Source organism: Vombatus ursinus, unplaced genomic scaffold, assembly GCF_900497805.2.
Source record: "Vombatus ursinus unplaced genomic scaffold, bare-nosed wombat genome assembly UNPS02014847.1, whole genome shotgun sequence".
Classification (NCBI taxonomy): domain Eukaryota; kingdom Metazoa; phylum Chordata; class Mammalia; order Diprotodontia; family Vombatidae; genus Vombatus; species Vombatus ursinus.
Window position 1 is genome coordinate 7,640,711 of NW_020954625.1, and position 27,882 is coordinate 7,668,592.

At 38.8% G+C, this 27,882-nt stretch overlaps 2 protein-coding genes across 2 annotated transcripts in view; one reads left to right on the forward strand and one right to left on the reverse strand.

Moving 5' to 3' along the window:
* The window catches only part of CTNNA3 (catenin alpha 3), a 1,857,428-nt gene that overhangs the window by 717,170 nt on the left and 1,112,376 nt on the right, over window positions 1–27,882 (forward strand). The window lies entirely within an intron of this gene.
* LRRTM3 (leucine rich repeat transmembrane neuronal 3) overlaps window positions 1–27,882 on the reverse strand; it is a 236,911-nt gene that overhangs the window by 191,282 nt on the left and 17,747 nt on the right. The window lies entirely within an intron of this gene.

A 27,882-nucleotide genomic window follows, 5' to 3' on the forward strand; every position in this document is an offset into this window, starting at 1 on the left:
TGGTACAGTCATGCCTGTGTATTGGGAATATTATTTTGGCAACATTTGTGGAGAATCATTGGAAAGAGGTAGTTTACTTGTGTTTGTTTTAATCATTTTTTGTCTTGTCATTCATCAGGTGGTAAATTTATGGGGATTTGGAAAAGATGGTCATGACAATAGCAGTCTTCTGTATATGCTACTTTACACTTTCTAGAGCTTTTTAACAACCATTTGATGATAGACAGACAGATAGATAACATACATAATGCTTACGATGTGCCAGGGATTGTGCTAAGCACTTAAAAATATTAACTTATTTGATTCTCTTAATAATCCTGGGAAGGAAGTAGAGTGTTACCCCCATTTCACAGTTGAGGAAAACTGATTTTAAGTGATTTACCCAAGGTCACACAGCTAGTGTCACCATAATCCTGTGAGACAGAAGCATAGGCTTTACTATAAATCATCCCTATAGAATCTCTCTACATTTTCAAGGATTTACTTTGATAGGTCAAGGTTACTGTCACGGATGTTAGAATTAAGTAAGCTCCCTCCAAATAGAGGCTGTTTCATTCTTTGTCTTTGTATGTTTTCCAGGTCTCCCCAGTACCTAAATGTTGTCTGGAAGAGCTTATACGCTTTATAAATGATTGGCGAATGACTGCTAGTCCTTGCTTGGGTTAGCTACCTAGGAGCTCTCATCATAATTTTAGCCTATTTCCTTTTCCAATGCACATGATGAAGTTTTGGCTGCCTCTTCTTGCAAGTGAGGTAATGAATACTTGGGGCACTCCCAGGATAGAGACCCTTTCCCTCCACCCACTGTGATCTAAGATTTAGTACATAAGTTCTATAGAGTTGCCCAAGGCCAATAAGATGAGAACTTATTGGCTCAGGATTATATAAGTAATGAGTCATGGTAGGATTTGAATCTAGGTCTCCAAAGATTCTTTCCAACATATGACACTAGTATTATGTGTGTGTATATGTGTGTATACATGTGTATGTATATATGCATAAATATGCATATATATTTGTGCATATATATGTATTTATATATACACACATATGCAGTTTATATTAATCAACAAGCCTTTATTAAGCACCCATTCTCTGTCTGGTGTTGCTAGGTGCCGGGGATACAAACTAGCCGCCCTCGTTCTCAAGAAGTTTAACTTCCATAGGAAGAGAATGTCAGTATTTAAAATGTCGATCTTTCTATGTCTATTTTTTAAAAAAAGAAATGTTCCATGAGTCATGCTGCCCACGGTAAAGTTACAATATTCCTCTTCCAAGGGTTGAAAAATACTTTAGGAAAGGATGGTTATATGATTTATCTTTCAAAAAAAAATAAGCCCCAAGAAACATAAAGTATTATATGTAATCACTGGGTCTTTGATTAAAAGACAGAAAATCCTAAAATAGCCTCCTTGTTGATCCCTTTTCCATTTTCTCCTGGCAGATGTTTGTAAGTGAGTGTGGGGCAAGGGAGGTTTTCCGAAATGGCTCAGTGCTGCTACAAATAGCCCATTTGAAGAAGACTACCAAACCCCTCTTTAAACATCTTTATGAGTGATTTGGGAAATTGAGGGAAGGTGCTGGGTAGATTCAGGCAATTGCCAACATGCGGAGTTGATGGGTCGAAGCTCCAGGTAGGTTATCAACCACTCAGGGTAACCTGAAGGGATGTGCTCATGCTAAGGATAAGTGAACACTGAACAGAGCACGGCTTTTCATTCTGCCTTTGCTGATCGCTTCTTCTGCAAACTTGCAATTGTTACTGATTGGGCTTTTATGCTGCCAAGGACCAAAGTCACTGACCGTGAGTAAGGAAAGAGATTAGAGAAGGTCATTAACTCCTCCTGGCTCTTTGGCTGCCACCCAGAGCCCTTCAGCGGAAGTATTCTAAATGGTGATGCTTCCCAGGATTCTTCCCTCCTAGTTCACTCCTCTAGACACAAAGATCCCATTGGCTTAGTTGGGGAAAAATAAATATATACTACATTACCAACTTCTTCCTTAATAGAGATGGTTTTAGGGATAGGGGGGATAGGATTAAGCCTGTGAAAAATTGGCATAGAGACCTCCTGGAGGTGGAAACTTCCTCTGCAACTTCTAGTTCTAGAGAGTTGCTAAGATCACTGCCTGGTTAAATGACTTGCCCAGGGACACACAGGCTTTATGTTTCCAAGCAGCAGTTGAACCAGGTTTTCCTGGTTCCAAGGCCAACACTTTATTCACTATACTATGCTGGGTCTCAGAATTTGATTCAAAAACAAAACAAAACAAAACACCTCTTTCTAGAACTTGCTACTTTGATGGACAGATTTGTTGGTCACATGAGTAAACCAGGTGGATAATAATCAATTTATATTTTGGCTCAAGCCCATCATTTCTTCTTGGGTATGGGAATTATGCTGGTTCAGATCAGCCATTGATAATCTGTAGTCTTAAGAGTTTTACCTGGGCCCAGGATCCTATGATTTGTTTAAGAGTCACACAACCACAATGTATCTGAGGCCAGACTTCTTGGACCTTTGTCTGTGTGGATCTAAGGACATCTTTCTACCAACTTCATTAGACATATCAACCATATTGTCCATGGGCTGAATGCACTCACAACGCTCCTGAGTGTGGCCTCAACCGGATTAAGATTCAATTAGAAAATATTTAGCAACATAAATAAAAATGCAATAAAACATTGATAAAATGACATTTTAAAACTAAGGCAATATGCAGCCTGCAGGGAACCTTGTGTATGGTTTCTATGTGAGTTTGATACCACTGACCTGCACTGTCCAAATAACTCACTATAATAGGGGATGGTGAGACTCCAATCTCTTTCTCTCTTATGCTTTAGGTATGGTCCTCTTGCTTATCTAATAGTCACAAAGACACATGACTCATATCCTTCTTTTGATGGGTTCACTGTTCCAGAACCTTTCTTATCTCTTTATATCTTTAGATCTCCGAAATCTTGAACTTATAGCTGTTCTTATGGCAAACCCCAAGCCCTAAGAAATCTTTCCATCTATGGAAGGCTAGATTCTGGGATCACAATGCCTAGAGTATAAAAGGGACTCAGGGTGAATGAGCACAAACATAGTAGCTTTCATTTTTCTTCTCCAGTGGAGTAAAGGGGGGAAATCCTACCTCTCATCTCACCCATTCCTTGGTCCTCTAGAAGAAATATGTAAGGGAGCAGTTAAAAGGGGGATAAAAATCACAGAGGAATCACTTTTCTGATAAGGGTCCATCCTCCCAAGAGTCCTAGGCAACCAGTTCTTACTGAAACAAACTCTATCACTGAAACCCATCAATATTTTAAGCCATTAAGGGATGAATCCATAACAACCATTTCGTCTTAGGATAATCTTTGTGTCTGAGACCTAATTAGGAATTGTTGCTGTCTTCTTAATAAGGTGCTGATTGGCATCTCTGTGCTCAGGAAAGATGCATGCAAATGCCCCAAAGGCTTGCCAAGAATTAAAGGACTCTTGGTACATAAGCTTGTCAAGCTGAATGAGGGAGTGTCCTGATCAGCTCCCCTCACCCCAACCCTTCTATAATCATCCCTAGTACCTTTGATCATTTTTATCTCATAGTTTTTACATTTCCCTAACCTTCTGAAGAGCACATGTGAAATATTATATTCGGTCCTTGGCACCAGGTTTTAACAATAATAGTAACAATAAGCTGGATGAGCCCTCCTCTGAAAACACTGAATGACTGGTATGTCTCCTACAATGTCACTCTCAGAATAGGACTCCACACTCTAGATATGGCCTTACTGGGCACAATACAACAGGGCTGCCACCTCCTCCAGTGTGCATGCTATGCTTTTTTTAATGCAGGTATAAGGAAAAGAAAGTGAGCTTTGCTTAGCTTTCAAAACCCTTCACAACCTGCCCCTAACTTACCTTTCCTTCCTTATTCTATATAATTCTACCTTTTGCACTTTGTGTTGTGGCCAAACAGGCTTAATGCCTGACCCTCTATTTCCTCTCTGAGGCTTGGCACTGACAGTCTCCTGTGTATGGAATGGGCTTCCTCATCATCTCTGCCTCTTAGGATCCCTTGGCTTCTTCAAACTGTTCTATAGGCTACATTTTCAAGGGCTCTCACCCACCACAGACTTTACCGTGTAATACACACATGTATATACATATACATAATGCATACATGTGTATGTATTGTATGTACATGTATATATTTATATACTATATACCCGTATATCTTATATATACATATTTATGTATACATCTGTTCAACATACACATCATTTTAATGTTAGCACCATCAGGAACTATACAGCTATTAGATAACTGCTCTTCTACTCAGCTAAAATGGTTTTAGTCCCAGTAGCAAAAGTTTGAGGGAGGAAATGGGCTCAGCATGACAGGAAATATATATATATACATATATATATAGTGTGTGTGTGTGTGAGCATGAGCACACACACAGTCTTTATGATAGAATGTAAGTTCCTTGAGGTCAGGGGCTATTTTCTTTTTTTCCTTGTAGCCCTAGCATGTGCTAGAACACATTGCCTGCTACATGGTAGATGCTTAATAAATCCTTGTTGGTTGATGGATTGTTAATTGATTGATTTGGTCAGAATTAAACAAGGAGTGGTAACATGAGTAGCCAACCCAGGGGTCGGACAGATACATCTGTCCTGGCACTAGGCTTGAAGATACTATTGCCACTTTCATAGGATCATATAATCATACACATAGAGCTGGAAAGGATCTTAAAGGTCGTCATGTCTGACCCCTGCCCCTTTCATTTTATAAAGGAGGAAACTCAGGCCCATTGTGGTAAAGAGACTTGTTCAAGGTCGTCATCATTGTTGTTTGTCCTTCATTTTTGAAGAGGACCAATGACAACATGGGGTGAGGTCTTGACTTTCATATGAATTGGATTTAGCATAAAGTTGCACAAAGTCCTTGGCCTCAATCTCTCTTCCAGAGTCATCAAAGTCCAGTAGCAAGACAAAAGTGAAGATGACTGGTGATGGCCCAGGAAGCAGTGAATAACCTTGGTGTCTTAGACATCTGACCAAGCTCTAAGCACTCTACAGTGCCTGCTTCAGCCACCTTCATGGCTGTTAGAACAAATTGTTCTCCATCTATTCCACTAGCGGAAGTCTTTACATGCTTGGGGCAGACACACCCTAACTCACCAATGGGTTTGAAGCCTGTCAATTACCCACAACCTGGTTTAACCTGTCTGCTAAGATAGTTTTCCTTGGGTATGCTGCTCTGCATGCTACAGTTTCTTGGAGTCACAGGTGAGAGTTAATTGATAGGTAGATACCAAAGATGTCCCTGAGTAGCCCTGAAAAGGGCTTGGCAAGCCCTCACACCTGAGGTGCTAGTCTTGCTTGAACACCCCATATACAAAGGTAGTGAGTGGCAGAGCTGGGATTCCTGGGCACTCTTTCCCCTATTCCATACTTTTCTCCACTAAAGTAGCTCAGGATTCAGGGAGATAATTGTTTTGCCAGAATACACTGCATAAGGACCCATGTGGTAGATGGAAATTGACATAAAACCAGGTTTGCCTGAAGGATCCTCTGGAGAGTGGTGAAGCCAGAGACAGGAAGAGAGAGTAGAATCAAACCTGGCACACCCACACCTGGCCACTGCTGGCTCTGCTTCTCCCTAGCTCTGTAACTGTGGTCATATAACTTCCCTTCTTTAAACCCTAGCTTCTTCCAAAAACAAACAAACAAAAAAAACCAGGAACAAATCTGGAGTTGGGCTAGATCACCCATATCAGCTAGTTCACAGCTTCAATATTCTATCATCCCAAAGTACTTTCTTTTCTTTCAGATTCAAGATCATTATAGTCTACTAAAAAGTAATCACTCGGGTCAACCTGAAAATGATTTCCTTCCCATTGAAAGCCCCCAAGTCTCTTTGGAAGTTGCATGGACCATGCTCACTCAGATCATCTCAATCTGGCTAGCTCTGTCCTCTATGTAGTTTCAATTATAATAGGAATTCTTTTTTTTTTTCACTTTAATCTTAGGGGCTGCCCTTTGGAAACTGTGCAGCTGTTAGGCACATGGCCGTTCCACTTTCTAGTAGTGTCTGCAGTGATTTGGGTTCCCATCTTACAGTATGGAAAGTTTGAGGGAGGAAATGGCCTCAGCAAGGCAGAAAATATTGACTGACTTTACAAATTAGGATTAGCAGCTAAAAGTCACAGATTTTGGACTCAAATCACCCATTTCAGCCAGGTTTCCTTGATACCTTTTCAGCTTCTCTAGGCTCAGAATCTCAGCCCCATCTGGAATCCAAGGCAAGGTAGGATAATCGAAGGCAAACTGGAATAGGAGGCAAAAGACCTGGGTCTAATCCATGATTTTGCCATTTGCTAGCTGAGACTTTGACAAAATGCTTCCCCTCTCTGATTTCTTTATCTATAAGACCTGAGTGGTGATGACTGCATTCTTGCTTTTCTTCTCTGTCATTTATCAGTAAAGCAATCAATAGCATTTATGAAGTGCCTACCATATGCTATGTTAAGCTACTGTGCTAAGCTGTATGGTTACAAAAAGAGACAAAAGACAGTTCATTCCCTCAGGCAGCTCCTAATCTAATGGAAGAAGTGACAAATACATACAAACAAGGTCTATACAGGATAAATAGGAAATAATGAAAAGGGAGAGGGTCTTAGAATTGAGTGGGGAGGTTGGAAACACTTCCTACAGAAGATGGGGCTTTAGTCCCAACTAAAGGAATCCAGCAGAGCTAATAAGCAGAACGGGGAGCTAAAACATTCCAGTATTGACAGAAAGAAAGTGAAAATGCCTGGAGCCAAGATATGGAGAACCCTTCTATCACTTCAATTCTCAGCCCAAGAGTCTACCACTACATAAAAAACTTTCCTAGTTCCCCCTAGGTGCTGGTGACTCCCCCTAAAATTTTCATCTTGTTATGTCTATATTTTCATATAGAAAGAGAAGCAGGGTGGTGTAGTGGGTAGAGAGATGTACTAGATGTGAGGAAGGCCTGGATTCAAGTTCTACTGCTGATACAATCTGGTTGTATGACCCTGGCCAAGTCTTGTAACTTCTCAGTCATCAAGGCAACTCTCTCAGACTAGAAGTTGCAAAGAAATTTCTGATCGGAGTTGGTAGAGGGAGTTTTCTCACAATGAAATTCCCTTCACCAATGAAATCACAGGTCTCGTCCCTATCCTTATACAGGATGTCCCAAAAGTCTTACTGCATTTTTAAACTTTAATAGTTAAAACTGTGGGGACACCATCTATTTTCATAGGATTATAGATTTTGAGCTGGAAGATCTCTTAGAGATCATTCAATCCAGCCAGTATTTGCATGTTTAAGATAAAGGAACAAGTTTAGAGAGGTAAATGGCAGGCTTTTCATCAAATGGGCAATATGTGTTTGAGGCAAGATTCACACCAAGGTCTTCTTAACACTAGGTTCAATATCCTATCCACTATGGCATTCTACTTATTAGTATATATTTGTATATATTTATATGTTTACAAGTTATAAATGCTGTCTACCTATAGGATATATAAGCTCTCTGAGGGCAGGGATAGTTCATTTTGGCATTTGTATCTCCACTGGCTAGCACATAGTAGGTGCTCAACACGTACAATCAATTTGGTGTTGATAATTTCATTACCTCTTGGGTTTATCATGAAGAGTTTTTTTGGGAGGAGCATGGAAGTAGAGAAGAAGAGGCAGACTTGTAGTTACATTGATGTAGTGAAGTCCTGGTGAGGAAACTCCCTCTACCAGCGTAGTGGACAGAGATGAGAAGATAGAAGGCCATCCTCAAATCAGAAAGAACTGAATCTGGCCCAAAGTGCCTGTGGGACTTACCTCTCAATGGCCCAGATAACTCTCTAAGACTCTAGGTTTCAGAACCAGAATCCCCTTCAAAAGGAACCCATCCAACCCTTGCTTGAAGACTGACAGTAAGGAAGAACTCCCCCCACCCCCATTCCCATTAGAGCCCTTTTGGATAACTAGAATTATTAGGCAGTTTTCATTTTGCCCTTTTCAAAGATTTTTTTTCCATGACACCAGCCCCTAGTTCTCTTTCTTCACTGAAATCCTATAGTACTTATGACCAGTTCTTATCATTTACATATATATGCTACCTGTTCCTTTACTGTCTCATCTTCTGATGCTTCCTCATGGTAGAGAATGAACCCTGAGATTTCAATGACTAAAGAAAAAAAAAACAACAATAGCTCTGGTGTGCCCTATCAATCTAGGAAGGCTCTAAGTCTGAACTCAGAAAACTCTCCAATCAATCATTTCTTAAAGACCTTCCAAGAGCAGGGCAGGGAAGCTAGGCAGTGTAGTGGATAAAGTGCCAGACCAAGAGTTAGGAAAACCTGCATTCAAATGTGGCCTCAGACATTTGCTAGCTGTGTGATTTTGGGTGAGTCACTTTTAACTCTATTTGCCTCAGTTTCCTCATCTGTAAAATGATCTGGAGAAAGAAATAGCAAACCAATCCAGTATCTTTGCCAAGAAAACCCCAAACGGGGTCATGAAGAGTCAGACATGATTGAAATTACTGAACGTTGAACAACAACATGTCAGGAAATGGTGTTAGGCATTGAGCATACAAATACAAAAATAAACCATTGCATGCCCTCAAGAAGCTTCCTTTCTTTCAGTGGCTGGAATATGTACAGGTCTACATGTAAGCATATATAAAAAATTCAAGGTAATTTTGGAGGGGATCTAGCAGGTGATGGTGCTTAAGGAATCTATAATTTCATCTATGTGAATTTTCCTGTTTTGATGCAGATCACAGCCTCAAAATCCCATAGTAGATGATTCAATAAACTGTTGTTACCATGAGTAGTTCTTCTCTGGTGATCAACATCTGGGTGATGAATCTCTTCAAATTTAGCTAAGCTAAATTGGAGAATTGGCTAGATAAATTGAGGCAGATGCATGAAATGAAATGTTGTTGTGTTACAACTACTTTGGAGGAAACTTGGATGAACTCTGTGATGAGAAGTGTGAGCCACACTAGAAGAACAACTCATACAATAATAACAACATAAAGAGAAAAACAACTTGAAAGACTTGACCTCTATCAGTGCAATGGTGACTATGAGTCATCATTTGGACGATGAGTCTAAAAGAATGCCACTCACTTCCTGCTAGACAGGTGATGGATTTCATATATTTAAAGAGACATACACTTTCGGACATGTCCACTATGGAAATTTCTATTGAAGGGACTATGCACATATGCACTGAGGGCTTTACTTTTTAATTAATAATATTCAATATGGGTGTAGTGAGAGAGATTATAAAAGAAAAAAAAAATCACCTGCTGTTATTATTGTGGTTATTATTTTAAATAAGTTGGTCTTCAGATGACATAGTCCATTACCATGCAACTATAAAAAGGCTATCTGCTAGAGTTTATATTCAACTTATAATCATCTTCAAGACCCTATCTCTAAGCCATGTTGAATCATCACTAAAGAATTTCAATGGAAAACCAACCTCTTAATTGTAACAAATATTTCAGCTTATATGGAAGGAGTGGATTTGCCAATCGGGAATCCTGGAATTGAAACATGAGGTCTTCCCGAGCAAATCACTTTCTCTCTGTCATACTTAATCATCCTAGTAAATGCTGCCCTTCCTGCCTTGTAATTTCCACATCTGTGCCTTCTTTCATGTATTGTTAAAATACATATGATTTGAGAGACTCTTATCTTCAAGCATGACTTTGACATGCCCTGAAAAGTTGTCTGAACATAGCATCATGCAGTCTTTTCTTTGCCAAGCATTAAAAGACTGGATTTTAATTTGTACAGTGTATAAACTTTTGAAACATGCACAAAAAGACTTTAATCATATCCAATTCTCTATCCATTGCTAAATAGTAGCTTAAAAGACAAACAAACAACAATTGAGTTTTTCTCTTCTTCAAGTTGATTTTCCAAGAGGACGCTCACAGTGCTGGTGTTTGAGTTTGCTGTGCAGAATGATTATTGTGTAATAAACACTTTCTTGATTTCATCCAACATCATTGGAACAAAAGAAAGAGGCATCAGAACATGTACTCTCCATTAAGAATCTCTATAACTGCTACATCAAGATTAATATACTCTTGCCCAATTACAAACCAGCGGGAAGTGTAAGGGTAGAGGTAGGATGGAGGATCCTTTGTTAAATACCATCTTTATGATTGAAACTTGAGAGACCAAGGGACTTTCATAAACGTGGCTTCAAAAACAAACCTTCACAGCTGTGTTCTATGGAGACTCTGCAAGATAAGCAATGGGAAAGGCTGAATGTTTTTAATATGCCTTTGAACAGCTCCCTTCCCAATGCTCAATGAACTCCATCTCCTCTGACTCAAGATAGCCTGGAAACTTTCAAATTGTCTGGCTCAGCCTTTGATACATACCTTCACAGAATAACAACCAAATGTATATTGTATTTTAAGACATTAAAATGCTTTGAATATAGTCTTTCTTTTGAATTTTGTGATGATCCTGTGTAGTAGTAGAAGCCACAGATATAATAACTCACATTTAACACAAGAAAATTGAGGCTCAAAAAAGTTAAATGACCTACCCATAGTCACACAACTAGTAAGTGCCATAGTCACAATTTGAAATCAGGGCTGCTGGACTCTGACTTTCCTACTCTATCCATCATTCCATGTTGCCTTTACATAAGACCAAATGCTTCCCTTAGAATAATATCAACAGTTCATACATATTTGTCTTAAGGTTTTACAATGACCTTTTTTCACAAGGACTCTAAGAGGGTGGTAGATCTTAATGCTCATTTACAGGGCAGTTAAGTGATTTGTTGATCACATTGGTAGTAAGTGTTAGAAGCAGGATTTGAACTCATGTCTAGTGTCCTTTGTTATATCCCAATGTTTCTCTCTATATAGCTTTGAGAATGCTTATGAATATTACTTGACTTTTAATACATTAACCTTTAAAATTAGTTCCTTGAGTTTGAAATTAATCAAGCTCATATTTGGTTAATTTCATGCCTTTTCTTCTTTCTCTTTCCTCCTTGGCCCACCATGATTTCTTATGAAGGGATATTTCACTGAGATTTGTGGTGGATCTCGTTGGGGTCTCACTTATAGCTCGTCAATGGGTTTCAGAAATTTATTGTACGTTATTTCAACAGTAAATGTCCAGGCAATGACATAGTGACCAAAGAGACAAATTGTTAGTTATCCCATCCCTTCAATAAGAGGGGTAGTTTGTTTCGGGGGCTGGTACCTCCAAGGTGCTATGGCATTGGTCTTACAGTTACAGATGCTGGGAAGAAAATGAGCCATGTTTTATCTTGTGGTTCAGCTCCGTGGATCAATGAACATCAAGTAAATAATACATTAATCAAATTGTGTTGGGTAGAATTCTAATTGCAAACCCAGAAAAGAAGGATTTTACAATGAAACCAGCAGTGGCCATTGCACAACAAAGACTGCACTGGAAGCTCCATGAGGACAGGGAATGGGTCTGGTCTAAATTTTGTATCATACTATTTGCCCTGGGTTCTACACATGATAGTATTAAATACTACTATTACCACTACTAATGGTATTAATAACAACAACAGCAACAATACTAGTACTTTTTGATCTTTATGCTGAGTCTGGTGATCTTTTCTTAGGCTTCACACTTCTTGACCTTTCTAAAGCTTATGCCATTCTTGACCATCCTACCTTCTACATATTCTGTTTTCTTGGCTTCTGTAAGATTGTTCTCTCCTGGTTTTCTTCCTACCTCAGTGATTGTCCCTTATTATGTTCTATCACTGAATTACCTTTTTTTGTTGCTTCTCACAAAATGGAGGATTGCCTCAAAGATTTGTCCAGGGCACTCTTCTTTTGTCCTTTTATACACTCTTCCTTACTGAAGCCCTCATGGGTTCAATTATCACATCAATGGAGATGACTCCAAAATTTATATATGCAATTTGAATCCTTCTCCTGAGTTTCCAGCCATCAGTCAATCAACAAGCATTTACTAAGTACTGAGTAGGTGTGTGATGCTCTAGATACTGATAAAGAAAAAAAAAGCCTACAGCTCTTACTTTTACAGAGTTCACTTTCTAATGGGGATGACAATGTTTAAGTAACTATGTGAACACAAGATCTGTATAAGGTAAATTGGAGGTAGTCTTAGAGGGAAGGTACAAGTAAAGGTGGAGAGAGGCCATATGCAGAATGTGGGATTTGAGCTAAATAAGCATTGAAGGAGTTGTGAAAATGAGGAAGCAGAGATAAGACTGCTTATTGGATACCTCCAATTGGGAGCCAACTAGACATCTAGAGTTTAATGTACCCAAAGCATAATTCAGCATCTCCCCAACCCCATCTGTAAATCTACTCCTCATCTAAATTTCCCCATTTCTATTAAAGATACCACCTTTCTTTTAGTCATCAAACAACTCAATTTTAATGTCATCCTTGACTCTTCCTTCTTACCATCAATATCCAATGAGTTGCTCAATCTTGCCAACTTTATTTCTAAAACTTCTATTACATATGTCCTGTTCTCTCTACCCATGTGACCATTACCCTCATTCATGCCCTGTCACCTCTCATCTGAACTGTGACAGTTGCCTTCTAATTGATCCCTTGTGTCCAGTGTCTTTTTTCTCCAATCCATTTTCCATAGAGTTGCCAAAGTGATTTTCCTACAACAGGTCTGACCCTTTCCTTTCCCCACTCAATGATACATAATGGTTCACCATTACTTCTAGGATAAAATCCAAACTCTTCAACCTTGTACCTTCAGAATATTGCTTCAGCCTCTATTTCCAAATTTATTTCACCTAAGTCCCTTGTATACATTCTAAGTTCCAGTCTTTTATCTTCCCCAAGACCATTATCACAACCCCTCTTTCCATACTTTGACCATTGCTATTTCCCTTATCCTTGCAATGCACTCATCACTTCCACTTGTTAATTCTTAGCTTTATTGAAAGTTCAATGCCAGTGTCCCCTGCTTTGAGAAGCCTAGAGAGTGTCCTTTTCCTCCTTCTATCTGAAAAGCTAGTTGACAGGCGGTTTTTATTAAGGGGAATGTTGAAGAGAAAAAGAATGAAAGGAAATGTTCAAGGAAGGTAGGTTGGGCTGGAAAACCTATGAAAGAGAAGAAAAAGGCTGGAAAAAAAATGATGAAATTACCTTTGGCCTACTTGGTCCTGTCCATGACCAAATCAAAAACATAAAGATTAAAAAAAAAGAAAGTTTGTATTGCCAGTTTCTAGCAGTGACTTGCATGTAGCAAATACTTAACAAATGGTTAATTGAATTAAAATCTGTGTCTGACTGCAAATAACACTCAACTTGGTGGTAATGCTAGTTGACTCTGATATAACATTTCAGACTTGCAAAGTGCTTTGCATATATTATCTCATTTGATCCTATCTAAAACTCTGTGAAGAAGGTGATAGATATTATTATCATTTTTCTCAGATGAGTAAACTAAGATTGAGAGAGGATAAATGAATTGACTAGAGTTATGTAACTCTTCTATGCCTAAGACAGAATTTAGACAAAGGTGTTCCCAACTCTAAGCCCAGCTCTTTATCTGCTATGCCACCTACTTGCCTCCTAGGCATCAAGTTTTTATATTCCTGTTTTTTTTCCCTTCCATTACAATATTCGTGCTCTCACTCTTGAGGTTGACAATTCTCATTACTCATCTTGAAGCCTCCCTGTTTTGATGAACATATGAGAAATATGATCATATGAGAAATACTAGCTATCTGAGGCTACCTGTTAAAATGATCTGGGACGTTTTTTGGCTGGGAGGCACTGCTAAAATGTTAGACAATGGATTTCAGAATACAATGTGGGGTGACAGACTCCCCACTCCCATGCAGTGAACTTGATAAAAATAAAGTCCTACAGCTGGGCTCAAGAAGTCAATTACCAAATAGAAGATGCAGGAATCCTAGAAACTAGAGCACTGATTCTGTGGAAAAAAAAGATCTCATGGTTCTAGTGGATTACAGGCTCTGAATGAGTCAGCAGTGTAATATCTCAGGGAAAAAAGTGTTTATAATTTTGGTTGTTGTCGGCAGCTAGTTGGTGGAGAGGATAGAGTGCTAGATTTGGAGTAAGGACAGTAAGTGCAAATATGACCTCAGACACTAGCTGTGTGACCCTTGACGGTCACTTAACCCTTGTCTGCCTCAGTTTTTTTTTTTTACTTGTAAAATGAAGATAATAATAGAATCTATCTCCCAGGGTTGTTGTGAAGATATAATGAAATAATATTTGTAAAGTGCTTAGTGCAGTACCTCACACATAATAGGTCCTTAATAAAGACTTGCTTTTTCCCTCCTCCCTTCCTTTCTTCTTTCCTTCTTTCATTCCTTCCTGTTGTCTGGACCTTTTATTTCATTGGTACAGTTAGCTTCCAGTATATAAATTCCTTCTAGGTATGTTGATTAACAACTCATCTGTAACTTATAGTCTTTGAGAGTTGTCTTAGTGACTTGTAGGTTAATTCAATTAATCTATCAAACATTTATTAAGAACTTACTACATCCCATTGTCACATAGCTGGAATGTTTCAGAAGCAGGATTATGACCTGGATTCTTTTGGACTCTAAAGCCAGCCCTCTTTCTGCTAGACCACCGTACTTAAGTTGAATAAATCAAGACATAGCATCCAAAATGAAAGAGGTAACAGTCCTTCTAAATTCTGTCCAGGGTAGAATACATCTAGGATATTGTGTTGATTTCTGGGTGCCACATTTTAGGAAAGGCCCTGACATGCTGGAACTGGTCTGAAGGAAGGTGACTAAGAAGGTGAACAAATTGGAGAAGAAAGTCATACAAGTGCTACTTGAAGGAATGGGAGGTGGGGATGGGATGAGGTGGTGCTCGTAGTTATCTTGAAAAAGAAAAGGCAATGGAGACACGATCCATGAATTCAAGTGTTTGAAGAGTTGTCACATAGAAGAAGACAAAAATTTGGTTGGGTTGTCCCAAGAAGGCTGAACCAAAAAATCCTAATAAGCATAGCTGAGCAAAAGTAGAATGGTCTGCCTTGCAAGGTGGTGGAGTCCCTTGACTAGATGACCTCAAGAATGCTACAGAGGGGAGTTCTGCCACAGTATAGATGACACTAGATGGCCTCAGGACTCCCTGCCACCTTCTACCTCTGAAATCTGAGTATTTATGTTCAGACAGGAGTTGTGGTAAGAGGTGGGGGGATAGCAACGTAACAGACAAAGAAATTCCTTCCAAAGCTTTGCAGATGTCAAAATTATGAATTATTCAAGAGCTTTCCATCTACTAGACTTGAGTTTAAGGACTTGACAAAATTCTAAAGGCTTTCATATTTCAAATATTTCATATTTCAAAAAAGAAAGAAAGCAAGGCCTTCCTCAGGTAAAACTCTTTTCCTCCTTCCCCTTCTCCTTTCTTTCTCATCTTCCAAACAGTCCTTGCCTCTGATTTCTAGAGGCAACACAGTTCTCTATAAGCAAGCACATTTAACACATTGGCTGCTGTTGCTATTAAAATATTTTGATGACCACCAAAGGAATCACTTGGCAAAGAACTCACTGTGAACTAGAGAAAGCCAGTGGCGCAGTTGAAAGATGAGCTTATGCTGAGGCTATTTTCAAAAGTGGGAAAAAATCAAAACAAGCGAACAAAACAAAACCTGTGATGGGGATCACCTTGTGAAGGTGTAACATGAAAAGCTTTGGCATGGTGCGTTTTGAATTTTAGCTAGTAATTTCCTTCTCACCGAACCTGTGTGAAAAAAAAATTCTAATAAGATTTAACAGTTCACAATCATCAACTAACTAATTAGCTAATAAGCCCACTCAGGAAGGATTTAGAAGAATTGTATTTAAGACCTGTGAATTTTCAGCTCTTCTGCACTGCAGATGCCAGAAAGAGGTTTTCATCTTTGCCCTTTCTCATTGTTTAAAAATAGCTAAATATAAATCTGCCCCATGTTGAAAGGCAAGAACTAAATCCTTCTCCTGGGCCGATAAAATGGAGGTGGAAAAGGGATATTATAAACACAACCCAGTTAACATACAGCAAGTTTAGTGTTGGATATGGAACTAGAACAGGGCAAGTGGGGCTTTGCTACATGGTACCAAAATCAGAGAGTCTAAACAATACTTTTTGTCCTTCCATGTACTAGGTTGACCTAGCTGATCCCTTTCATTGGAAAAGCTTCATGTCAGAATCCTGGGGTCTCTGTCTTCCCCCATATAATCTAGTGCCCTGGTCCCTTACCCTCTTCCAACTGAACACCTTTATTCCATCATATGTCTCAAGCACATATATTTCTGGTTATGACTCTTGATAGTAATAATACTGAATTCTGGGTTTTTATGGACTTTTAAGGATTGTTAGCAAACTTGGAGAGCAAGTAATAGTTTACCTGTCAGATTTATGGAGAACAGAGGAAGTTAGGAACAAATAAGAGAAAAATAACATTACGAAATGCAAAATAGATAATTTTGATTACAATAAATTGAAAAGTTTTTGTTCAAACAAAGCCAATGCAACCAAGACTAGGAGGGAAGCAGAAAACTGGGAAAGAATTTTATAATCAGTGTCTCTAATAATGGCCTCATTTCTACAACATACAGAGAACTAAGTAAAATTTATAAGAATACAAGTCATTCCCCAATTGATAAATGTTCAAAGGATATGAACAGGCAGTTCTCAGATGAATAAATTAAAGCTATCTATACTCATATGAAAAAAATGCTCTAAATCACTGTTGATTAGAGAAATGCAAATCAAAACAACTCTGAACTATCAGATTGGCTAACACGACAAAACAGGAAAATGATAAATATTGGAGAAGATGTGTGAAAATTGGAACATCAATGCATTGCTGGTGAAGTTGTGAAATGATCCAACCATTCTGGAGAGCAATTTGGAACTATACCCAAAGGGCTATAAAAATGTGTGCACCCTTTGACCCAGCAATAGCACTTCTAGGGCTGTATCCCAAAAAGATCATACAAATGGGAAAAGGACCCACATGTACAGAAATATTTATAGCAGCTCTTTTTGTGGTGGCAAAGAATTAAAAATTGAGGGGATGCCCATAAATTGAGGAACAGCTGAAGAAGTTGTGGTGTATGAATGTAATGGAATACTATTGTGCTATAAGAAATGATGAGCAGGTGGCCTTCAGAAAAACCTGGAAAGACTTGTATGGACTGATGCTGAGTGAAGTGAGCAGAAGTAGGAGAATGTTGTACACAGTAACAGCCATGTTATGGGATGACTAACTTTGATGGACATAGCTCTTCTCAGCAATGCAAGGATCTAAGACATCTCCAAAGGTCTCATGATGGAAAATGCTATCCACGTCCAGAGAAAGAACTATGGAGTTTGAATGCAGATTGAAGCATACTATTTGCTATTTTTTTTTCCTTCAGCTATTGGTTCTAATTCTTCTTTACAACATGACTAATGTGGAAAATATGTTTAATAGGAATATATATATATATATATACATACATATACATATACACAAACACACACACACACAAACACACACACACACACACACACACACATATATATGTAGAGCCTATATCAGATTGAACGCCATCTTAGGGAGGAAGGTGGGGTGGGAGGGGGAGAGAATTTAAAACTCAAAAGCTTATGGAAGTGATTGTTGAAAACAAAATAAATTAATTAATTAAAAAAAAGAATTGTTGGTTCTTGGCTTTAGCTCACAGAACTAGGTTCTTATTTAATTCTTTCCTTTTGTACTGTCCCCTTCCCCTCCACCCAACTTACACACACTTTGAACCTTTATTTTTAACCAAGTCCAATAAAATTCACCAAGAGAATGACTGTGTCTGACAGCACAAGTATGCAACACTTTGTTTCTGTAGTTCCCTACCTCTCTTTTGAGCTAAAGGAAAGATATTTTATTTTGTTTTTCATTATCTGTTTTCCAGAATCAAGACTAGTTATTGCAGTTGATCTGACTTTGGCTTAATTTGACCCTTTAGAAAGTTTGCAAGTTTTTTGCAAGAGTTTTGACAATCATTTCTTGGGTTTAAATAGACTTTTTGAAAGTATTATACATATATATATATATAATATTATACATACTATACTACATATATATGCACACATATGCATATATATGTATATATACATAATTTCTAGCAAAATATATATTCTAATTTTATCCTTTGAGCTTCAGATAAAAGCTAATGAGGCATAAATTTGCACAAATATGAGTAAAACTTTCCTAAGAATAGGAATCATCCCAAAGTGGAATGAGTTGCATCAGAATGTAGTAACTTCCCCCTCCCTGTGTGGAATTCAACATTATAACATTCAAGAGTCATAACCCGAAATATTTGTGCCTCAGGCACTTGGGTGAAGGGGTGAGGGACAGTACCATAGGAAAGAATGAAATAAAAACCTAGTCCTGTGAACTAAAACCCAGAATCAACAATTCTTTTAAGTCTATAGAAAGCTGGAATGCAACACACACACACACACATTTAAATTTGTGTATGTGTGTGTGTATGTATTTGTTGTTGTTTGGTCATCTCAGTCACATACAACTCTTTATGACCCCATTTGGAGTTTTCTTGGCAAAAATACTAGAGTGGTTTGCCATTTCTTTTTCCAGCTCATTTTACAGATGTGAAAACTGAGGCAAATAGGTTTAAGTGACTTGCCCAGGGTCACACAGCTAGTAAGTGTCTGAGGCCAGATCTAAACTTAGGAAGATGAGTCTTCCTGACTCTAGGCCCTGTGCTCTATATACTATGCCACCCAGCTGTAGACATACATATAGATAGATGTATATGTTTATATAAACATATGTCTACATGTATGTATATAAATATAAAAATACACACAAGTGTATTATCTGTCTGTCTTTCTAGAGAGCACGTTTAGGCTGTAGATAGCCTATGACCTTAGATCTTCTGTTGCATCATTTTGTATTATATTATATTATATCACATTATGTTACATATAACATAACATTTTATACTACTCTTTGTTCTATTATGTCATATCATGCCACTTCACATAAATCATAACATGTATTACATCATATGTCATATTTCCTCTCACACATACATATACTCTCTTTTCCCCAGAACCAAAGTCTGTTCATCCTTCCCTGACTAGGAAGTTAACTGCTAACTCCTTCAGGCATTCAGGTAGCACGTAGTTCCCTGACACAATAACACCCCATCTTCTGAACACTGGGAAGAATTTGAGAGATTCCAGGTTTTAGAAGAATTGGGAATAAGGGAGGGAGAGGGGAAAGACAATAGAAGAGAATCATTGGGCAGATGCTTCAAAGGGAGACGCTGAATAGAATTGCAATTGTGCTGAGAATAAATTGATCACAAAATAGACATGATGTGGAATTAGTGGGGAAAGAAGCAGATTTAACATTGGAAATTTTCTGCTCTGGGGCTATAAAAAAGGCCATGTAAAAGATGCTACTCTGAACACTGGGCAACAGCTTGAAAGTGGTAGGCAGCAGTCACCCCTTTCCTGGAAGACTGATTAATCTTTCAGTTTAATTTGCCGCTTGAGACATCAATCTTTAAGAATATCTATCATTTCCCCAAGCCTGCAAACTGACAACGGTTTCTCTACTTTCCACTCTACTATGTAAACCATCCTACTTCACTGCAAATATCCCACCCACCCCCTACTTCAAATAAAGTAAAAATCTTTTTTTTTTCTGTGAGCAGAACAATTCTAATCACTTTGATTTGTTTGTTTTGTGGATTTTATCAAGTAAAGAATGCTAGTTTGGGACCTAGACTGAGGGTGAGGGGAGGTTATTTGCCTGACTCCCCTAAGGTTTCTCCCTAATTAGAAGTGAGATTTGTAAACACTTCCTGCATAGACATCTTGGTTTACTTTCTGTCTTTCTAAACACCACAATCCATGCTGCTCCATCTCTTGGCTGGCACAATAGCATGGTCAAGGCTGCAGCTGTTGGCACTCTCCTCCCCCACTCTCCCCATGCCTCATCATGAGTTCTTCAAATTCATCCTGAAGAATCATACTGCATGCTACATTTCCTTTGATAAAGCTGTGGTTTGGACTTTAACTTGTCGTATCTTTTGTGAGTTCCATTATCTGGCAAGTTAGTCCTCAATTTCAAGGGCCACATGTATGACAATAATAAAAGAATTGGCTGTCCTTGGCCAAGAGGAAGAACCATTCCTTAAAATAGACTTAAGGAATGTTGTTTATAACTACTTGGAAAGAGATACAGGATATTTTCATGGCATTCTGGCTCCAAATCATCTTGATCAGTGTCTCATCCCTTATTCTATATGGGTGGAAATGGGCTTGGGTAATTCCTTTTATGCTGGCAGAGGGAGATTTCAGAGTTAAAAAGTGATTGAGAGGGATGTTTTCTCTGTAACATCGTCCATGATGCTGGAGTAAAACTGAGACCCAGCTCATTCAGCTGCAGGCTCTAAGAGGGTCTGTTGTAACTGTGCATTTTAATGAAGCAAATCAGCTGAAGAAATGTTGTCTCTATACTGTGGGGTAGCTGTGTGCCTTGTCCACCGCCTCCAGGGAGACACAGAGGACCACTATTTCTCAGGCTACTATTTGTCATGCCCTCTCAGAGTATATGCGCCTTTCTTTTTGTTACGGTTCTTTGGTTGTTCTTTATTATTTCTTTTAAAAATAGGTGGAAGAGGTTTAATTAACTCCTGCATGGGGCTCTCGAAGAATTGGTTGCATTTTCCAAACATCTCGCCCCAAATGAGGGTGAGTTCAGGATGCATGCCTTTATTGTGAATGTCTAGAAGCATTTAAAATGTAAATCAATTTCAGTGCATTACCAGGGATGACATCTGTACTCTGATAGTACAATTGAAATACAAATTGGATTTAGGAGATCAAATACCTTCTCTTCACTAATCACTAGGCCACTATGAACAGAGCCAACAACATGGGAATAAATTGCCCATTGATTGCTGGGGCACAGTGTGCTGGTGAACATTTTGTAAAAGGGAATATGGTGATATTTGCTTGGTTGGAGGTTCTAGACATGGCATGCAGACCTGAGCTTTGGAAATATTATTGCCTAGTCACCTGGATGGATGCTGCTTCATAGCTTTATTTAATTCAATTCAACAAACATTTCATGGCATAATGAAAAGAGCCCTGACCTTGGACTCTAAAGAGATCTAGGTTCAAGTCCTGGCCTTAGTATTCAATAGCAGAACAATTTCTGCAATTAGGAGAACCATTTATACAGTAACACGTAAAGACAAATGAGTTTGTAAAACACAATTACTCCGATGGATTCAATGACCAACCGTAATTCCAGAGAACTGAAGGACTAATCCTGACCCCTCCTGACAGGAGGGGATAGAGTAGAGATCCAGAATGGGATCCAGTGGATATATGGGCTGATTGCCCCTGCATGTTGGTTACATGGAGTTTTCTTTTTCTTTTAAAGGGACAGGGCAGGAAGGAAAGATTAAATGGTTCTTAATTGAAACACAAAATGAAATAGATTCATGTTAGAAATGATCAGTAGCTGTGTCTGTTGCTGTCACTTTGACCTTTTTAAATCTTCTTTCCTTCAATGAAAAAATGGAGAAAATAATACTTATATTTCCTTCTTCATGGGTCCTTTGGGAGGAAGGCATTTTATAAACATTCAAATAATGTGTTAGCATCCCCCAGTACTTATAATAATAATTGGTACAACTGTAATTAGTATTGTGATCATTACTGTTTTATGGTGAAGTTGCACAGTATAGGGCAGGGGTAGGGAATCTGCAGCCTCGAGGCCGCATGTGCCCCTCTAGGTCCTCAAGTGGGGCTGAATCCAAACTTCAGAGAACAAATTGAAGTTTGGATTCAGTCAAAGGGCTTCACTTGAGGACCTAGTTGGCCACGTGTGGCCTCCTGGTGTAGGAGATACAAGGATGGTCTAGGCATCTGAAAGACCTGGGTCTTTTCAGCCTGAAATCTACTGGGAATTGGCTATGTGACAGTGGATTAATCACCTAACCTCTCTGTGCTTGGGGCACTTACTTAAAATTATATCTTCAAAAGCACAGAGCAGAAGGCAAGCTTTGAAATCTGCAGACTGATCTTACTTTATATTTAAAAAGAAAATATAGATGGGAATAGCAAAGACCTACAGTTTCATTTGCAGCCCTTTTTTCTGCTCTGTGGTGTTTTTGCAAACAACCATTCTATTTGATATTTGTTAAGTTCAAATTAAAAATAAAATTTAACTTTATAAAAGGACTATGAATTGCAGTTCTGCATCGGTGTGAGGGGATATTTCCGCAATGGGAGTTCCCCCACTGATGAAATTAGGTTTGGAGGGATATCCTCCATCTCTCTCTTTCTCTCTTTCTGACTTAGTCTCTCTCCCTTTCCCCCTCTTTCTCTCTCCCTCATTCTCTCCCTGTCTCTCTCCCTCCCTCCCTGCTGCCCCCACCATGTGTCTTCCAGTCTCTGTCTCTTTCTCTCTCCTGCCCCGCCCCATCTAGAGAAAGGATACTCCTTCTAACAATGCAGATTGGCACCTTCTCTGCAATTTGTAGTTCTAGAGAGTTACCTAGATTAGGTAAATTAGCAGTTTAAGCTACTTACTCAGGGGCACAGCACACAGTTTGTGTCAGGGGTAGGATTTGAACCCAGGTTTATATGGCTTCTACACCAGCTCCCTATTACACCATGATACATCTCATCTATATCCATCCATCCATCCATCCATCCATCCATCCATCCATCCATCCATCCATCCATCCATCCATTCATCCATCCATCCTTCCTTCCTTCCATCTTTTTATCCATCTATCTATCTATCTATCTATCTATCTATCTATCTATCTATCTATCCATCTATCTATCTAACTACCTATCACTATCATCTGTATCTAGCTTTCTCTGGTGATATCACTAATCTCTCTCTGTCTCTGTCAATATTTATCTGTAGCTCTATCTTTTTCTCTATGTCTATCTAAACACCTAGCTAAAGTCTACTTCTAGCTATATCTCCAGCTTTATGCCAAGATTTATAACCACATTTATCTCTGTAGCTATACCAACTTATATTTCTGTCTCTGTCTCTATGTCTCTCTGCAGTTTTGTTTGTTGTTAATGACCCAAAGGTGAAAAATAACACTGTCGGGGCAGCCAGGCGGCGCAGTGGATACAGCACCGGACCTGAAGTCAGGAGGATCTGAGTTCAAATATGCTTCAGACACATAACACTCACTAGCTGTGAGACTGATCAAGTCACTTAACCCCAATTGCCTCACTAAAAACAAAAAACAAAAAAACCCACCGTCCCACTGTCCCTCCTCCTCCCTCAGAGATGAAAGTCAGATGAATAATAGGTGCTGCTAGATGACTTACCCCTTTATAGTAACTTGTAAGTTGGCTAACCAGATGGTTTTGGGGGTGCTTCTAGCAATATTTTGGCTCCTGGTCCCTTTGTGTAATGAGTTCCAGAAAAGGTAAATGACTTACCCAGGGTCACACAGGCAATAATTAGTAAAGCTAGGATGAGAAGTCAAATACTGACCAGACTCTTTCCATTGTACATTGCTATTTTCTAGAGTTCTCAATATTATATATTATTATCCAGTATCATAGACTTCGCATGTTAAATTCCAGGCATAACTAAGGTGACTAGAGAGGCTAAGAGGAGCTTCTGAGGCATGCACACAAACAAGTACTTGGAGGTTAAGGCCATAGATTCACTACAGATACCAAATAATAGCTCTCGAGTAGTCAGAGCCATTGGCTTTGAATTTCCTGACTGCCAGTGCCTGTAGATCAAAAGACAACAACAGGTCATCAGCTTCATCCTACTTCATGCCTCCTAGGGAACTCCTGGAGCCATGCTGACTTTTTTGGTTTTATTTCTGTTTTTGTAGTTGGTTTCAATCTGCCTTACTCTGCAACTCTCCCCCACTGTTCCTTGCTCTGCCCTCTGGGGCCAAGTTGAATAATCTCATCACCCTACTTAACCCTCCTCTGGATAGTCTCTGCTTTGTCAAAAATGATTTTCAAGGTCTCTTCTAGCACTGTAATTCTATGATTAAATGAAAGTCAACATTCTGCTCCAAAAGCAGATCCGCTGTTTTGATGGCAAAGATACCATGGATCACATCTTTGCAGAGATGATGAGTGGAAATGAGCATACGCAAGGATCCAAAAATGGAAGAGAAAAATAACCTTTTATGTGATCAGCAGATAGCCAAATATACATATTTAAAAAAAAAAGCTATCCTGGCTCAGAAAACAGAATCAAAGCATGATTTATTTTGAGATATATTAGGAGACTTCATCATTTCCATTCCTAAACTCAAACCAATATGTAGATATTATATTTATATTGAATCTATGCATATCACATTTATATTTAATATATGCATATATTTTATTTATATTTAATCAATGCATGTTATATACTTACATTTAATATATGTATATCTTATACATGACTATTATATTATGTGTGTATGTATATATATACATATAGACACACACACATATAGACACACACAGACACATACACATTTATATATTGACTAAACAATGTTATGAGTGTAAATAGCCTCCTGAACTCCCCTATTAGTAAAAATAAATTATATCTGGCTATATCAGTTTAATTATTACTTAGCTAAGGTTTCAGAAACCATTAACATTTTCCTTTGAATACTGTCTGAAAGTTTTATACTCTAAAGGGTTTGAGTGGTATTGGAGGGGGTGGAAATGGTGGGAGTTCAGAAAAAGACCAGAGGAAAGACGAAGAAGAGAAAGAAGATCAAGGGAAATCCAACACAGGACCACAATGTGTTGATCTCAGGGCTTTTATGGTGCTGGGAGTCATTGCCCATGAGTAAACATTCTTTTCTTCATTTTGGGTTATGGTAGGGATTAGAGAAATTAGAAAGACTTGAACCAACCATCAATTGTTGAAAATCCACTTTGTTGGAAGGGCCCTTTTAGTTTCCCATTTGGCCTATCCTCCATTACATATGGCAGCCTTCATCATGGCCTCATGGCCACCAAGGCCACTTACATGACCACCTCCCTGACCACTATTGGATGCACATTGCACCCTCAGAGCCACCTGGCAGCATATTATAACTTGAAATGCCTCAGGGATACAGATTCATAGAAACATTAAATTACACACTTTTGACATTGGAAAGAACCTCTGAGGACTTTTAGTCTAATTTGGCCCTGACCAAGAATCACCTGTACAGGTAACCTGAAAGCAGTCATTTGGCCTTTGCTGAGAGACCTCAGTGGTGGAAGAGTCCACACTCTCCCCCAAGCAGAACATTCTATTATTGAGTAGTTCTAATTGTTAGGAAGTCCTTCCTCCCAAGCCTAGCTTGATCCCTTTGTATCTTCCTTCTCTTACTTCTAAGCTTTGAGTTGAGCAGACAAAATTTAGTCCTCCTTCCACATGGCAACCCTTTAGAGGGTTTAAGGTGACTTTTTCTACCCTCTGTCTCTAATCTTCTCCAAAGCTAAACTCCCCTCCCCCCAGTTCCTTTATTTGATCCTCATATGACACGGATTCAAGGCCTTTCACCCTCTTGTTTGTTCTACTCTGAACATATCCATTTCTTAGTTAAAATGGGGCACTCAGAATTACATCATTTATTCATTCATTTCATTCATTCATTCATTCAATCAATCAATAAGATTTCTTAAGTGCTAGCACTGTGTTAGGTGGTGGGGGTATAACATAGAAAACCCCTCACCAGGACCTTACATTCTAACTGAATACCATACTATAGCTATAGTCTGGCTCACAGTACTCCATGGCTGATCTCCCTAGTCTAGGGTAAAGTCACCATTAGAATAAAAGGTGAAAGAATTAGAATGGTATCTAACTAGTAGTGAAGGATGTTAAGCAGAAATAGAGGAAAGAATTGGTGTAGTGGATAGAGAGCTGGTCTCCAAATCAGGAAGACCTGGGTGGACGTCTTGTCACGTATTGGTCTTTCTGACTAAGAAAGTCAACTCTGAGAAAGTTACTAAGTACAGCAGACAAGTCTCTTAGACTAAGTATCAGAGCAGGTACCTATTTGCATTGTTAGAAGTAATTCTTCACTGAGGATTACCTATTTGTTGTTGTTTTTGTCTGGTTGTTTCAGTCGCACCCAACTCTTTATGACCCTATTTGTGATTTTCTTGACTAAGATACTGGATCAGTTTGCCATTTCCTTCTCTAGCTCATTTTACAGATGAAGAAACTGAGGCGAAAAGAGTTAAGTGATTTGCCCAGGGTTACATAGCAAGTAAATATCTGAGGCTGGATTTGAACTCAAGTCTTCCTGACTCCAGGCTTTGCACTCTCTCCACTGCACCATCCAGCTGCCCAAACTACTTATATTGATGAAATCAAAATTCTGGTCCAAGAAAATAAAAGAAGATGACTAATCCTGTAAGAGGTTCTAAGGTATATTGGACAACGATGTCTTCAAAGACAAAAAGACCTGGGTTCTGGTCCTGCCTCTGACACAGATCGGCTCTGTGACACATCACTTAACCTCCCAGTGCCCTACACTAGAAGTGTTAAATACATGTATGTGGCCCAGAACACTTGTGAATGTGGACTGAAGCAGATTAAAATGTAATGGGGAAATATTTAGCAAAAGAAATAAACATATAATAAAACATATATAACATTACACTTTAAAATTAAGTCAATATGTAGTACCCTCAGGGATAATTACGCATGCATTAGTGGTCCCTGTTTCTATTTGAGTTTGACACCACTAGACTAGGCAATTCTCAGCCTCTAAGTTACAGAGGAGCCAACCTGCATGGGACAGAGGTCTTCTAGGCCAAAAGTTCCCTATGCCAAAGCAATCTTAGATTCGAGTCCCTATTTCTAATTGTAATCTTGTAAACTTTGGATGAAAATCACCAAGACTCTGGCTTCATGGAAAATCACAACTTTTTACCTTCCTTTTTTGGGCCTCCATTTCCTTAGCTACAAAAATGAGTATATTGGTTTAAATGATCTATAAAGTCCCTTAGAACATTAACATTGTGTGTCTCATAGTTGTTGATTAAATATAGAGAATTATACTCATGCCTATATTTTATAGGCAAGCATAGCTTTATTCATAGGCATAGTAGATAACTGCCTTTGTGATATTGTTTCAGGAATTCTAGAATGCTCTTTTACTCCCAAAGGTAATTAATTCTTCATGCCTATTGACTGGTATTTGCCACTCTATTGTTTCATTTCATTAGCTTCATGCTTAGATACTTAATGGGTTATCTTAACTTTCTGGTCACTTTCCATTCTATTCTACCTCTACGCCAGTTGCCTTGCCCACCAAGGGATTACTGTACTGAGACCTTCTCCCTGACTGGTGAGTCCCCCACTGGGATCACCATAACTTGAGGATCACCATGCTGCTCACTTCCCTTCCTGTTGGCTCTCTCATCAATTTTACCTCCACACTGGTGGCTTTGCCTCTGAGGTGTCCTGCATGATCTCTAGCTCCCTTTCATGTTTTATCTTTCCCTACTAGAATTCCTCAGAAACTTACCAGCTGTGTGAATCTGGGCACTTCATTTAACATCATTTGCCTCAGTTTCCTCATCAGTAAAATGAGAAGGAAATGGCAAACCACTCTAGAATCTTTGCCAAGAAAACCCTTAATGGGGTCACAAAGAGTTGGACATGACTGAAAAATGCCTGAACAGTTATTAGAATGTTAGCTTCTTGTGCATAGTGACAACATTGTGTTTCTATCCCCTAGTACTTAACACGGTTCCCAGCCCAGAGTAAGCATTTAGTAAGTGCTTTATCTTTTTATCTATCTATCTATCTATCTATCTATCTATCTATCTATCTATCTAT